Below are 16,294 nucleotides of genomic sequence, written 5' to 3'. Positions count from 1 at the left end.
CTTGCGAAACAAGTTTTTGAGTAGATTCAGATTTTTTTCTTGCCTTTTAAAGCTTCTAAAGCTTTTAATGTCTGTTTTATTTTTCAAGTGAAGATAATTATTGAATTAATAGTAAATTTGGTTTGGTTGAAAAGTAAATTACGGTTGATCAATTTACGGTAAAGAGAAAATACAGGCACTCTGAGGGTAGCACCAGTAAAATCCATTTTATCGTATAATCCATTCTTACAGTAAAATTTTATACCGATATTTTTATTGTAATATTTATTTAATAACAGTGATTCACTAATTTTACTGGAAGTACGAATGTAAAAACTATGCTATTTTAGAATTGTTTTTTGTTCAGTAAAATTTTACAGTAAAAATGGATTTCACTGTAATTTACACCGTAATTTGATTCAAATTTATTACAGTGTACGTTCATAACAGTTTACCTCCTTAATAAAAGCTACTAATTAACTTATAATGAGTTTTTTCTCTAATTCATAAGGATAAATTATGTATTTGTTTTAAAGTAAATTGTAAAGTAAACAAAAACTTTGTCAGAGTGAAACTCTGAAACAAACAAAAAAAAAATATTGTCCAATGTTTCTCATACTATCATAGTCGAACTGTATAATAACAAATTTTATCTAATGAAATCTTACAAATATAACTTTCGATCGACAAATTAACAAATCAATCGCATTATTTTTGTTATTAATTCCGTTGTGTTTACCATTCCATTATTTAATAATTTTCATGAGATAAATTATTGAATTTGTTTTTCTTTGCAAAATAAGTATTGAAAACTTATATAAAAAATAAAATATTTTCGCACTCTCTATTTCTTTTTTATAAACATTTTCAGATTTTTGAAAGATAAATTTCAAATACCACAAACCGTTTCATTTAATTTTCTATTAACAAATTAATGATGAACTCCATAGAGTAAATCATTTCCTCAAGTTTTTTTGAAAAACCATCCGTGACAAATCTTTGATTCTTGTATTTGTTTTACACTACAATGTAATCAAGCAGAAACTCTCGTAGAGTGTTGTAAACTTAACTTTGAAAATAAAATATTTTCTCACCTCTCTATTTCTCTTTCATAAATATTTTTATATTTTTGAATGATAAATTTCAAATACCACAAACCTTTTTATTTAATTTTCGATTAACGAATAAAGATGAACTCCATAGAGTAAATCATTTCCTCAAGTTTCTTTTTAAAAACCATCCGTGATAAATCATTGTATTTTGTATTTGTTTAACAATACATTGTAAGCAAGCAGAAACTCTCGTAGAGTGTTATAAACTTAACTTTGAAAATAAAATATTTTTCCACCTCTCTATTTCTCTTTCATAAATATTTTCATATTTTTGAATAATATATTTCAAATACTACAATCCTTTTTACTTAATTTTCCACTAAAAAATTTATTATGAATTACATAGGTAAAATCATTCCCTCAAGTTTCTTTAAAAAATCATCTGTGATAAATCATTGATTTTTGTATTTGTTTTACAATACAATGCAATCAAGCAGAAATTCTCGTAGAGTATTGTAAACTTTAAAATTTAGAAAATAAAATATTTTCTGGCCTGTCTATTTCACTTTTATAAATATTTTCATATTTTTGAATGATAAATTTCAAATACTACAATCCGTTTTATTTAATTTTCCATTAAAAAATTCATTATGAATTACATAGGTAAAATCATTCCCTCAAGTTTCTTTAAAAAATCATCTGTGATAAATCATTGATTTTTGTATTTGTTTTACAATACAATGTAAGCAAGCAGAAATTCTCGTAGAGTGTTGTAAACTTTAAAATTTTGAAAATAACATATTTTCTGGCCTCTCTATTTCACTTTTATAAATATTTTCATATTTTTGAATGATAAATTTTAAATACCGCAAACCCTTTTTATATTCAATTTTCCATTAACAAATTAATGATAAACCCATAGAGTAAATCATTTCCTCAAGTTTCTTTTTAAAAACCATCCGTGACAAATCATTGATTTTTGTATTTATTTTACAATACAATGTAAGCAAGCAGAAACTCTCGTAGAGTGTTGTAAACTTTTAAACTTAGAAAATAAAATATTTTCTTACCTCTCAAATTTCTCTTATTAATTCCGTTGTATTTACCATTCTAGTCTATTTAATAGTTCTTATGAGATAAATTATTGAATTTGTTTTTCCTAGCAAAATTTATATGTAAAAAAATATTTTCTCACCTCTCTATTTCACTTTTATAAATATTTTCATATTCTTGAATGATAAATTTTAAATACCGCAAACCTTTTTACTATATTTTCCATTAACAAATTAATGATAAACTCCATAGAATAAATAATTCCCTCAAGTTTCTTTTTAAAAACTATCTGTGATAAATCATTGCTTTTTGTATTTGTTTTACAATACAATGTAATCAAGCAGAAATTCTCGTAGAGTGTAGTAAATTTTAAAACTTAGAAAATAATATATTTTCTCACCTCTCAAATTTCTCCTGCACGAATATCTAATGTTGGAATAGTTGGGACTTCAAATGTCACAATCCTTTTAATGTAATTTTCGATTATCAATAATGAATTTGGTTATTTCATTAAGATACTTTAGAACAGGGCATAAAAATAATTTATTCGATTGATTAAATCTACGTATCAGTTATATAAATATGTATTTTTTTGTTTTAATGTGTGGTAAGGAGAACTATAATTTCGAAAACCTGAACCCTGGTAAACTGTCATTATATGAACGGTAAAATTACCAAAGGAATGGTTTAAATACCTTATATTTTAACTCATGTTGTTGTTTTTTTTACACCTGAAACATTTTACCAGAATTTTGTTTTTCTCTGCATAAAAGAATTTTCTTAATCTAATTTTTTCGTTAAAAAATTAATCATGAACTCCATAGAGTAAATCATTTCCTCCAGTTTCTTTTTATAAATCATAAGGGGTAAATCATTGATTAATGTATTTGTTTACAATACACTGTATGCAAGCAGAAACACTCGTAGAGTGTTGAAAACTTTAAAACTCGTAAAATAAAATATTTTCTCTCCTAGTTTCGTACAGGAACATCTTCATACTGTGGGATGACGAATTCTGAAAGGTGAAAAAGAGAGCAGTGGGAATTGCTTTTTATTACCTAGTAAGTTTTATGGCTTTAAATTCAAATTTCCGTAAATTCGATTATTTTTATTGCCGGTTTTATTTCCCCAGTTATATATGCAAGAGCATGAATTTTATCGCTCGTTTTATTTCCCACACTATTTTTAACTTTTATAGAATAAAAAAAAATTAATAAAAAAGTAAGCTTCTTTTTTTTCTTATTCTAAAACGCACGGCGGGGATATTACAAATTCAATAAGTTTCACTTTTCTTTCAAAAGTTTAAAAAAAAAAAAATATTGCGGTTTTATATTGTGTTATTTTTTTTTTCATTTTTATTATAAAAGGTTTTTAATAACTCAACCTTATGCTGCGACTTCCTGGAAAGTGTGGCAATAAATATTTTTATGACAAACCTTACCCGTGAGTGTTTTTTTTAAACAAATTTTTATTAATATGCGACTATTTTTTACGAGGCACTTTTCTTGACATTTTATGTTTGAATCAGTAATTTTGGAGAAACTACCTAAGGAATTTTGCGGTGAATATTTTTGAAATACTGTTCTGAAATGAACAATTATCTCAGCCGCTACTGCAAATTAATTTTAGAAGATTCACGAAAAACTATCGTCTGCTTTGACTTGAGGCAGTGCCACTTTTAAGGAGTAGGCAGAAATTCTAATACCTCTGCAACTTTTTTATACACCTGTACATAATTTCATATAATTTTTTAAAATATTTTTTTTTTTTCTTAAATTCTTTTCTCTTTTACTAGTCTATTTTCTATTATGTTTTACCTGTCTATAATCCTTCTAACCTGTCTCTTATTTTGTGTGTTGACCGTGGAAGTAACTTAGATTTCTCTGGATTAAATGCTATTCTTAAACCTAAGTTGACCAGAAAAATAAGAAAAAAAATATTTTTATTAAAAATTTTTATGCTGTTATGTTACATTTTAAAATTACCCCAAAGTGTTAAAATAGTAATAAAAACTAACTTGCTTTTAGTAAGTTGATAATAAGAGAAACTTTACAGGGTTTTTGTTACAAATAGGTTTGCAACTACAACGATATAATTTTTAAAATAATGAAATAAATATACGGTTTATTTTTCAGTTGCTAATATTTTTTCTTAAAATTTTTTATGCTCTTATGTTACATATTAAAATTACCCAGAAGTGTTGAAATAGTAATAAAAACTAATCTGAACCTTTTAATAAGTTGATAATAAGAGAAACGTATTAGGGTTTTTGTTGCAAATAAGTTTGTTATTACAACAGTGTTGTTTTTGAAATAATGAAATAAATATACTGTTTATTTTTTAGTTGCTAATATTTTTCTAATTTTTTTTTATTATGTTAAATACTAAAATCACCCCAAAATATTAAAAAAGTAATATAAAGTCACTTAAACCTTTTACTAAGTTGATAAAAAGATAAACTTATTACGATTTTTCTTACAAATAGGTTTACAATTACAACGAAATATTTTTTTAAATAATGAAATAAATATACTGCTTACTTTTAGTTGCTAATATGTTCTAGTGAATTTGTATTTAAAAGCAAAAACCCATAGTGAATAGCTTTTATTCACAACTAATAAAACGAACACATCCATTTTTTTTTAAATCAATCAGTTTTCACATAGCAAATTATAATTCATTCTGTAAATTGTTTCATTTCCTTCACATCCAAAATTTATAAATTTAAAAATTCAGAAATGTAAACAAAAGATCGATTTAAGTTTCAATTTTAAAACTGGATTTTATGACTACAATGTAACATCGTAATCTTAGAAAAATAGACAAATGCTATTTTAAAGTTACACGAAAGCCAAACACGAAAAAAAAATTTCATCGCTTTTTTTATATATCTAAATACATATACTATAAAAATTGCAGCATTACTAGAAAATTTTCTAGAATGGGATTTCCCGAGTTTTTTCTAGTAATTCACGCAGTTCTTTTTTCAAGTATTATTTTCTGGAATAAACTTAGCAAAGAGTACATAGATTTCCTTAGTAATAATTCCAAGAAACTGTTAATAGCATTACAGGTGCTTGCCTTGTATATTTACCAAGAAGCATTCAGCACGTTAACTAAGGAGCTTTCAGTAACTATATAAGCAAAAACACCTGCAGATGAACACGTAACACAATTTAGACAAACTTACGTACACAATTGTAAATTTTAAATTAGCAAATGCAGCAAGAATGAAATTAAATTAAAAAATGAATTAAATTATGTCACCCTAGAAAAACATGGTTTAAAGCTCCATTTATAGTCATTGAAACGACATATTTAAAAGTAAATTATTTACTCTTAAGATCGATGTTGTTTTTCTTAGTAAACGTTGTTAGCTAGTCGATGCCTTTTTTTAATAGATGTTTTTTTCTTCTTCTTTTTTATACCTGTGACGGCTCAATCGCTTGTTATTTCATTTTTGAGTTCGTTGATGCCAACTGGAAAAAGAAATTTCATAGGTTTTTTAACTATCTACTTTCGTATGTACGCAATAGTATTTCATATAATAAGATAGCTAGAGAGAAATTTCATAAAATTTATTTAATTACTACTTTTTGTTTAGATATTATCTAACAATAGAAGTTAAGACGAAGACTGTTTTAGATTTATCTCTTTTCAGTTATATGGGTTTTTTGTTACGTAACTTATTTTGTATCACTTTTCAAAAACAAATACTATTATTCAGAAAAAAAACTTTCCTGTTTAAATAGAAATATTTTTCTGACGCTTGATACTGACTTTGATTTAAAAATGAATGAATTCTTTGTACAGCAGGAATTCTTAATAATGAATAGCTGACAGATTCTTAAATTAAATCTTCTCCTCGTTTTCGCATTCCTGTTACATTTAGTCCCGGAAAAATTCAATTTTTACTCTTTCAAATGACAAATTTAAATAAAAGCTTCAAGAAAAATCTCATTTTGGTAAGAAGTTAGAATAAAAAAAAGAAAAAGAATTACGATGAGGAAGATTTAAGTGAAATGTTTTCATTCCAGTGCCCTTCTCTTTTATAAAGGAAAACTTTCATTCCATTTTTTTTTCTTTTTTTGTGATTTAAATGTATTTTTATTTTTGAGAATGAAGCGAAAGAAATGTTTTAATCAAAGCTGAAAACGATGATTTGCGTGCAGACGATAATTTGGTGCACGAATAAAAAAAAAATTGTTACGGATAAAAATCGTTTGGAATTTCCTCTCTTTTTAAGCGAAGAATGTTTGATGTAGTCATCACTGTAATATGGAAGAAGAACTTTGTAAAACTGTTAAATTTATGGAATAATCAGCATTAAAAAAGGTGGAAATATTTGCTACTCTTAGTTTTTAGGAACTTTAAAAATTCTTTTCGAAAGTATTGAAGAATTCTGTAATGATTTAGATTTAAAGTTGATTTTCGAAAAGAAAATATTTTTTTTCATCACGAAGTTTCAATTAATCAATCACTGTGTGTCAAATGCAGTAAATTGAAGAAAGCACAACATAATGAAACTATTTTGGTTGATTTAAAGTTGTTTTTTTTTTTTTTTTTAAGTTTGATTTTAAGTTGCTTTTGCTAACATCATTTATTTTATTTTGAACTATAGACTAACTCTACAGTCTCTTTTGGAAGAAAAAAATTAGTTTAAAATTTTTAATTAAATAACTTATTTTGAAAACATTTTTGTATTTAATATAAATGTGTATTGTTTCTTAATATTCACGAATCTAATTATGCATTCAAGGTGTTTCGTAAAGAGTGCCCTAAATATATATTTTTAAATTATTTGTCAAAAAGAGATACTAAAAAGTATTATGAGGAATTGCAATTTGATATTTTAACCAGATAAAAGGAAAACGCAATCGAAGTATGACAAACTGCTAGTATTAAAAAATAAAAAACAAAAATAATGAATACTTGTTATTTTGAAGGATAAAGCTGAAATATCTTTTTAATAATCACCTTTCAAACTATCATTGTTTAATAAGACAATGAAACAGGTTTTAATGTTTCCAAGCTCACTTTCCTCAGAATTGATTCATTACATTTATGTAGTGTTTTTTTGTTGTTTTTCTTTGCTTGAATATTTATTTGTAACTCTTAAAAAGCATATTTTCTTTGTTTTTTTTACATGGATTTAAAAAAAACTTATTAAGAGTGGTCTTTACAGAACACCTGATATATATGCGTTTATATACATCACTTTTTGAAAGTCATAGTTTCATAAGATAACAACTTTTTTGTTATCAATGATTAATTCGTATTTTTTGATTAAAAAAATTCTGAAGTACTATTTTAAAATGTGAATAATAAAGCTTCCAAAAATTTCCAAAACAAGAGAAAATATAATTTTTTTTTTACGTATAGAAATATGCGTTTTTATACATCATTTTTGAAATTATTAATTCATAAGAAAACTATTTTGATGTTATTAATAATTATTCTGTATTTTTTGATAGAAAAATCCTGAAGAACAATTTTAAAATGTGAATAATAATAGTTTCCAAGAATCTCCAAAATAAGGCAAAAGATTTTTCTTCGCAAGTATTAATTACGTACGTAAAAATTAGCGCGTTTATCTCCAAAGAAAATATTTTTTGTTGATAAATATTTTTCCAATGTTCAGTTTATAAATTATAATTAATTTAAGTATGGCATATTATTAATAAAAATATTAATAAAATTTATTATTTATTATATTTACATGATTTTAAAAAGGTACAAAACTATAAAGCACAAAACTATCATAAACTAATTATTAAGGTAACTGAACGTCATACATAATATTTAGTTTAATTTACGGAGAATAAAATTAGCTTTTAATGTTTAATGAATATTAATTTCGAGCGAAAAATGACAGTTAGTTAATGTTCTAGTAAACTATTACCAAAGATAATCTAGAACATAATTAAATTAAGATAAATCCAAATTGCATAATAAATTAAAATATTATGCTGCATTTCAATCTTTTTAAAAATATTTTCTTCCGTTTTATTGTCTTCAATCGAAGCAACAAAAAAAATGGCAAATTTTAAAATTTTGAGACAAATAAAATAATTTTTTGGATTAGTGCAAAACTAAAATTTACATAAAACTTAAAAATAAGTTTTTATAATAATTTTTCTCCGTTGTTTTATCTAGAAAAATGTAAGACAAATTTTTTTTAAAAAATATTTAGCTGTAAAGTAAGTACTTTAGTATAAAGAATTACTTTTTCCATCTATTTTGATACATTATTACTCCTTTATTAAAATAATGCATTAAAATAGGGGAAAGAAGTCATGCTACATACTAAATCACTCAGTTCACAGCTTAATATTTTTAAAAAAAAAAAAATAAGACTTATATTTTTTTAGATAAAACAATGCAGTTCAATTATAAAAAAACATAGTATTAACTTAGCATTGGATTAGTTATTAACCAATTTTGAAATGCAGAGGTTTTGTAATTCCTCCCCTTCATATATATTTTTCGAATTCGATTCAACAATGCAGACAGATAATGAGTCACTTAAATAGGCTATCGCTAATATTTAAGCAAGTGGGTTACAAAACCGTTATCGAAATCTGAATCCGTATTTCGTTCATAAGGGAAGTAATTACACAACACCCAATAGGCATAAAAAAAGATCAAATACAACACGTATCTATAAAAGTAATATTCTACGTAGTGAAAAGAATGCGATGTCTCCATTTCCCCGTTTTAGTATCGGAGAAAAAAATAATTTCTCTAAACACGAAACGCGTTTAACGCGATACGTTGTCATTGCTTCAATCTTCTAAATAAATTCTTGCAAACGAAACAAAAAAGTCTCTAACCACGAAACGCGTTTAAAGTGATGTGTCGCTATTGCCCCATTCTAGTAAAGAAAAATAAATCGTTTCTCCAAACACAAAACGCGTTTAACGCGATATGTCCCTATTGCCCCATTCTAGTAAACAAAAGAAAAAATCTTTCGTTAAACACGAAACGTGTTTTCTCTCTTTGCAAGAAAATCAAATCATATCACCTATAAATATATTTTACATTAGTGGATAATGTGTGGTAAAGATTGCAGTCAATGTGAAGCTTTGTCAAAGTGCTTTACTACAAATAGCTTTATTATTTTTCCCCTTTTTGCTTTATTATTTTTTTTTATGTATTTAAAATAATCAGACATTAACTGTAGTTGAGAAGCTACCACATTCAGAACAGTTTAAATGATTCCACCAATAACTTATTACAAAATGGCTTTTGTTTTTCTTGAATAAAAATACTCTTTTATGGGCTTTGTCCACTTTAGGTAAACACTCATGGCACCCCAGAAGTACTCTGTTTTTCTTGTCAAACTTATTCTGCAACACTGCATAGTTACCTTATTTCAAGTTCTTTCCGTTTGAAAATGCAATTCCATCTCTTGAGTCATTTAACTCTCTCCTTTCGATTCTGTAAAAATATATGGTGAACAGAACAAAAATTAACAACTCATAATTTATTTATAAATATAACGTAAAAATTATTATTCCAACTATTTGGTTTAAATACGCATTTCATACTCTAATAATGAATCATAAAATTTAAAAATTAAATAATAAATTCTATTTTTGTAAATGAAAGCCAGTATTAAAATCAAAAGTTTATACCATAGTACTCAGACCATTTAGAACTTTGAGACGTTTTAAGAAAGTAAATTAGAAATATAAAAATTTCTACACCTACGTTAGAAAAACTATCAAATTTTCTTCCGAGTTGCTTTCCGTCTTCAAAATAATAACCCTTTTGAAATTTGTTCCATAACATTTGAATTTTATAAACAAGTACGGCCTATCTTATTCCTATTAGTCTGAAGGAGAAACTGAGTTTTGTGTTGATATAATTTAAAACCGAATTTGAAGTTTCCATTATATGAAAACGAAACTTAAGCAAATAAAACAAAAAATTGTAAACATCGTCTGCGTGTTTGATGTCTGTCTAATTTAAAAATCAAATAGATATTTTCCTTATGCAAACTATACTATATTATTTTGCATCACTCCATTTTCAAGTTTGCCCGAAAATATTTTATTTCAAGTTCGTAAAGACTACCACTGCCGAGACAGCACGCATCGTTAAGAGAAAATTTCAGACGACTTTTCGATTCTATTTCTGGCAACACAAAGGCATTAAGCATGAGCAATAAAACGGGAGAAAATATCGCTTTCTTTCATTAAAATTGCCTGGTCCAATGAGCAAGGAGAAAGCGATTATCCCGCGTTGAAGGGATAGGAGGGAAAATTGGGAATTGGAAACAAGGAACCGTTCAAAATTAAGTTGTGCGAATTGGCAGTGTACGTCATTATTATCTGTTCTGGAGTGTAACATGCTTTTGTTTTATCCTTTCTCTTCTCCTTAAATATTCCCTTCCTTCTCAAAACGGCGTTACACTACTCGTTACACTAAATTAAAACATCCAAAGTTTCGAGAAGTGGAAGTTAAATTGAAAGGTACAACTGATGAGCAAATACACTCTTGTGAATTGTTTCTTGAGATTGTTTCGTACTCAGCCAAAATGTTTTATGATTGATTGAAGGAATGATTGCATTCAAGTACATTATAATTAAAAATTGTAAATTATTTTCTGGGCGATTTATTAATGATTCCATTTATATTGCTTTTATGGCTTAACATCATATTTTATTACTAGGTTTTAGAACACTTTTGCCATTCAAAATGAAATTAATACGTTGTTTTCGAGATAGAATAATTTTAATTTTACTGTGTGAGGAGTGTATAAATGGCAGTTTAACGTATCGTGCAGTCATTTATTCCGAAAATATATATCTTGACATTTTGCTTTTACAAATATAGAACTACTAAACCACGAACTTTATTGTTAGCTGTTATGGGGTGTAACATGACTTTGTTCTATCCTTTCTTCTCACCATAAATATTCTCTTCCATATCTAAACGACTTTATATTTTTTTCTACACTAAATTAAAACATCCTAAGTTTCGAGAAGTGGAAGTTAAATTGAAACATAACAGCTGATGAGAAAATACACTCTTGTGAACTCTTTCTAGAGGTTATTTCATAATCAGCTAAAATGCTTCAATCATGAAGCATTTTGGCTGATTATGAAATATTGATTCATTGGATAATTGATTGATTGATTGATTAAATAATGAATATTTCATAGATGAAAATAGAAGTGGCGCAGTTTCGTCTATGACAATTTTTGCGCCAATATTACATATATATATATATATATATATATATATATATATATATATATATATATATATATATATATATATATATATATATATATATATATATATATATATATATATATATATATATATATATATATATATATATATATATATATATATATATACAGTGGTGACCAAAAGTGTGGACACTTTTTGAAAGTTTCATGTTTTTCAACTTTGCTTGCTTGTATAATATATTAATTTTCACTTAAATACAAACGTTTATATATCAAATTGAAGGTAATATAATGTAAAATTTAATAATAAATACAGTATTACAATATCTGTATTACAAAAAAAGTTATGCAATTAATAGTAAGATCTATCTTAGATTTGCATTTTTTTAAAGTGATACTTACACAATCAATACTTAGAAGGATAAACATTAATTTTTAAGACCGCTTCACAGCGTCTTTTCATCGAGTGAACGAGTGTTTGGAGTTCATATTTCGTAATCACATGGTGCCAAGAATCAATTATAGCTTCAATAAGTTGTCTTTTATTGGATGGACGTTTTTTTCGTACAAGAATTTTCAAACGTTGCCACAAATTTTCAATTGGATTGAGATCAAGGCAGTTTCCTGGCCATGGAAATATATCTATGCCTTTATTTTGAAACCATGCTTTGCATACTTTTGCTGTGTGGCATGGAGCTGAATCCTGCTGAAAAATAAATGGTTTGTTGTTGGGGAAGAGATCCCTGATGGAAGGTATCAATTTTGGTTTCAGGACAGTTTCGATGTATTTTTTGGCATTCAGGATGCCAAATCAGGCCGAAAAAAATGCACAAGTGCTACTACCGATAGAAAAATTAAATGGCTATGCCTTCAAGATAGAAAAATGTCATCAGATGCCATTAGATGTGAAATGAATGCAGCTGGTATTGCAGTAAGTTCAAGAACAATAAGAGGAAGCTTATCAGGATTTGAACTACAAGCTAGAATTCCAAGGAAAAAACCATAATTAAATCAAAAGCAACGCGAAAAACGAGTTTTGTCGGCAAAAGAACACATTAAATGGTCAGAAAATCAATGGAAGCAAGTAATCTGGAATGATGAGAGTAGAATATCGCTCTTTGGAAGTGATGGTAGAAAATACGCGAGACGTAGAGTAGGTGAAGCGCTTCATCCTGATTGCATTGAAGCAACTACTAAAAATCCAACAAATGTCATGATTTGGGCATGTATATCTGCAGATGGTGTGGGCCGAATTCAAGTGATTGATGGCATCCTGAATGCCAAAAAATGCATCAAAACTGCCCTGATGCCAAAATTGATACCTTCCATCAGGGATCTCTTCTCCAACAACGCACCATTTATTTTTCAGCAGGATTCAGCTCCATGCCACACAGCAAAAGTATGCAAAGCATGGTTTCAAAATAAAGGCATAGATATATTACCATGGCCAGGAAACTGCCTTGATCTCAATCCAATTGAAAATTTGTGGCGACGTTTGAAAATTCCTGTACGAAAAAAACGTCCATCCAATAAAAGACAACTTATTGAAGCTATAATTGATTCTTGGCACCATGTGATTACGAAATATGAACTCCAAACACTCGTTCACTCGATGAAAAGACGCTGTGAAGCTGTCTTAAAAATTAAGGGTTATCCTACTAAGTATTGATTGTGTAAGTATCACTTTATAAAAATGCAAATCTAAGATAGATCTGACTATTAATTGCATAACTCTTTTTGTAATACAGATATTGTAATACTGTATTTATTCTTAAATTTTTCATTAAATTACCTTCAATTTGATATCTAAACGTTTGTATTTAAGTGAAAATTAATATATTCTACAAGCACACAAAGTTGAAAAACAGGAAACTTTCAAAAAGTGTCCACATTTTTGGCCTCCACTGCATATATATATATATATATATATATATATATATATATATATATATATATATATATATATATATATATATATATATATATATATATATATATATATATATATATATATATATATATATATATATATAGATAGATAGATAGATAGATAGATAGATAGATAGATAGATAGATAGATAGATAGATAGATAGATAGATATAGATAGATAGATAGATATATATATATATTTATATATACGATGTTAATAAATGCATACTTGAACTAAAAACAGATTAAAAGACAGGATGTGAATTAAGTGTGAGAAAGAGCCTTTCGTTAAATATATAATTTAGTAAGCAAAATAATATTGTATGATATAAAATATGCGCCGAATGTATAATGTATAATAATAATAATAATAATACGAAATATACGCCTCCCAATGAGGTAAAACGGATTCGTAATCCCATCCATAGCTGGTTGATACGAATTCCGCAACCAGCTCGTACCATTCTGACGTAAAATATTTTCAGTGGTAGACGGATCAAGGGTTAGAGTCCCTTTACCGTCAGGATAACCGTGAGATGTTTTCCTCTCCATGTAACTCAAATGCGGGTTAGTTCCATCAAAAGTCCTCCACGAAGGTAAGATCAGCTCGCTTGTCTTCTGGATATTCGAAATTACAAGGCTACGGAGTTGAACATTGAATGTCGTAAACTCAGAATTGGGTCGGCTGTTCAACGACGGTTATAAAATAAGAAAGGCATCAATTTTGTTTTATAATTTTGTTTTTATAATTTTGTTTTATATTACTTTCATTTTTCTTAACGTATTTTGAATAAACTTTTTTAATGGCATAATACTCTCATTTTTATTTCAGAATAACATTTGTATTTTTGAGGAATGCACGTAATTTATAATAAGCCTTATCAAGACCTTTGCCTGATTAGCCAAATTTTTTTATACTTTGACTAATTATCTTTTGTCATTATATAGAATGCCTAGCTGTATATATACAATGACGAGGGAAAGTATGTAATAATTTTCCTGTTTTATACTTTTGGCAAAAATGTTTGACATTATACACATTACCTAAGCATTCTATAGAATAGATGGATGGTGTTTCATACTTTGTCGGTAAATATATGTATCAATTAAAGTTTAAACTTAAAAATTAGAAATTTATTTCCAAGTGCCAATTTTATCATGATTTGATGTTCTTGAAACAAATATTTGAAAGACAAATTTCTTGCTAAAAACTGTAAACACAGAAAACTTTCTATACTTTAAGATTAAGACAAAAACCCCAAAATTTATTCATTCTATTCAAATCACATGCAGAAGGTGTATTTTAAATCTTGAAACTATCTTTCCTGCTTTTGTTTCAACATCTCAACCGTTGTTCCATTGCAAAGAAGAACCTTTTCAAATAATTGAAGATTATGGAAACAAATTATTGATCAACAAAAATAAATTCGTTCTTCTTTTTCTTACTTCCTTGGCACATGCTGCCTAAATAGGAAGCAATTACTACAGCGAAGTGTTTTATAGTTGCCTAAAATACAGAAAATAGTGAATAGAGAAAAATAGTAAATGCAGAAGACTTTCTATACTTAAAGATTTAACAACAACCCCAAAATTGATTCGTTCTATTCATAGCACCAACAGAATAGGCACTTCAAATATTGTAAATATCTTGTAACTTCAAATCTTGTACTTTTGTTCCAACAACTCAACCTATAAGCATTTCAATGCTAAAAAAGGACCTTTTCAAGTATTTGAAGATTACAAAAACAAATTATCACTCAACGGAAATAAATTCGTTGTTCCTTTTTCTACTTCTTCGGCACATGATGCCAGGAAGCAATTACTACAGCGAAGTGCTTAGCAGTAGCCTAAAATACAGAAAATAGTAAATACAGAAAAATAGTAAATGCAGAAAACTCTCTATACTTCAAGATTGATTCGTTCTATTCATAGCACCAACAGAATAGACGTTTCAAATCTTGTAACTATCTTGTAACTTCAAATCTTGTAACTTTTGTTTCAACATCTCAACCTATAAGCATTCCAATGCAAAGAAGGACCCTTTCGAGTATTTGAAGATTACAAAAACAAATTATCACTCAACGGAAATAAATTCGTTTTTCCTTTTTCTACTTCCTTGGCACATGCTGCATTAACAGGAAGCAATTACTACAGCAAAGTGTTTTATAGCAATCCAACGCTTCTAAGTAATCTGTGTGATTTTTCATTAAAAGCATAAATGTCACCACTCGTTTATGTTTTTTTTCCATCTCCTTCCTCGTCTGAATCCAGACACATAAAAGGAGATAGCTAAATTCGGGATTGTTTTCACCAGTGTAGTACATCTCTGTAATATCAGTAAAGTGAACGCTAGTATAATAATGAAAATAGATTTATGAATTCGGAATAATAAGAGTTCAAGTTTTGTCAGTGGCTAAAAATGAAAGCCTGTATAGTCAGAAAGTCATCATCGTAAAACATTATTTAGCATTTCCTATATTTTGTACGCATAATGTGTGTAAGCTAATATAAAATTAGATCTATTGGTCTGCTCGATCAGCCGCTTCGCTCTTTAAGAGTTCTTTTGAGAGAGAGAGGGAGTTTGATATATTATAATCGGCGTTGAACAGCCGACCCAATTCTGTGTTTAAAACTATAAATTTTCAACTCACATTTAACCAGTATTTGCGCTGCATGGAGAGGAAAACCACAAAAATATCTCACGTCCAGCCCGATGACAAAGTGATTCTAATCCATGATCTGTCTACCACTGACAATATTTTACGTCAGCACTGCATTGTGGTCAGTACAAATGGGGATCTGAATTCATAACAACCAACCACCTCTGGGTTTCGAACCTGGGGCAGCTCATTAGCTCTATCCCTTGGACTACCTCGTCACGCTTAAGGTTTTATTTTATTTTATAATCAGTGATGAAAACCCGACTCGATTCTGAGTTTACTACAATCAATGCTCAACTTCGTAGCCTTGTAATTTTGAACCCATTCCAGAAGACAAAAGAATTCCTAGATCAATCATTGAGAAAAAATAGCCTTCGTTGAGGATTTTTTGATGGGACTAACCCGCATTTAGCGTAG

General features: G+C 27.6%; 1 long non-coding RNA gene across 2 annotated transcripts in view; it reads left to right on the top strand.

Annotated features, from left to right (window-relative positions):
* The window catches only part of LOC147815833 (uncharacterized), a 376,705-nt gene that overhangs the window by 239,700 nt on the left and 120,711 nt on the right, over positions 1-16,294 (top strand). The window contains exon 4 of one of the 2 annotated variants that reach the window (XR_015431409.1): positions 3,060-3,145. The exons of the other annotated variant lie outside the window; for it this stretch is intronic. This is a non-coding gene — a long non-coding RNA (uncharacterized LOC147815833). The remainder of the gene's footprint in view (positions 1-3,059; positions 3,146-16,294) is intronic. 2 annotated transcript variants of the gene reach the window in all.

This window comes from Parasteatoda tepidariorum, chromosome 2, assembly GCF_982258835.1.
Source record: "Parasteatoda tepidariorum strain Cologne lab strain chromosome 2, Ptep-v5.0, whole genome shotgun sequence".
Lineage (NCBI taxonomy): Eukaryota > Metazoa > Arthropoda > Arachnida > Araneae > Theridiidae > Parasteatoda > Parasteatoda tepidariorum.
This window is presented reverse-complemented; position numbering and strand designations above follow the sequence as displayed.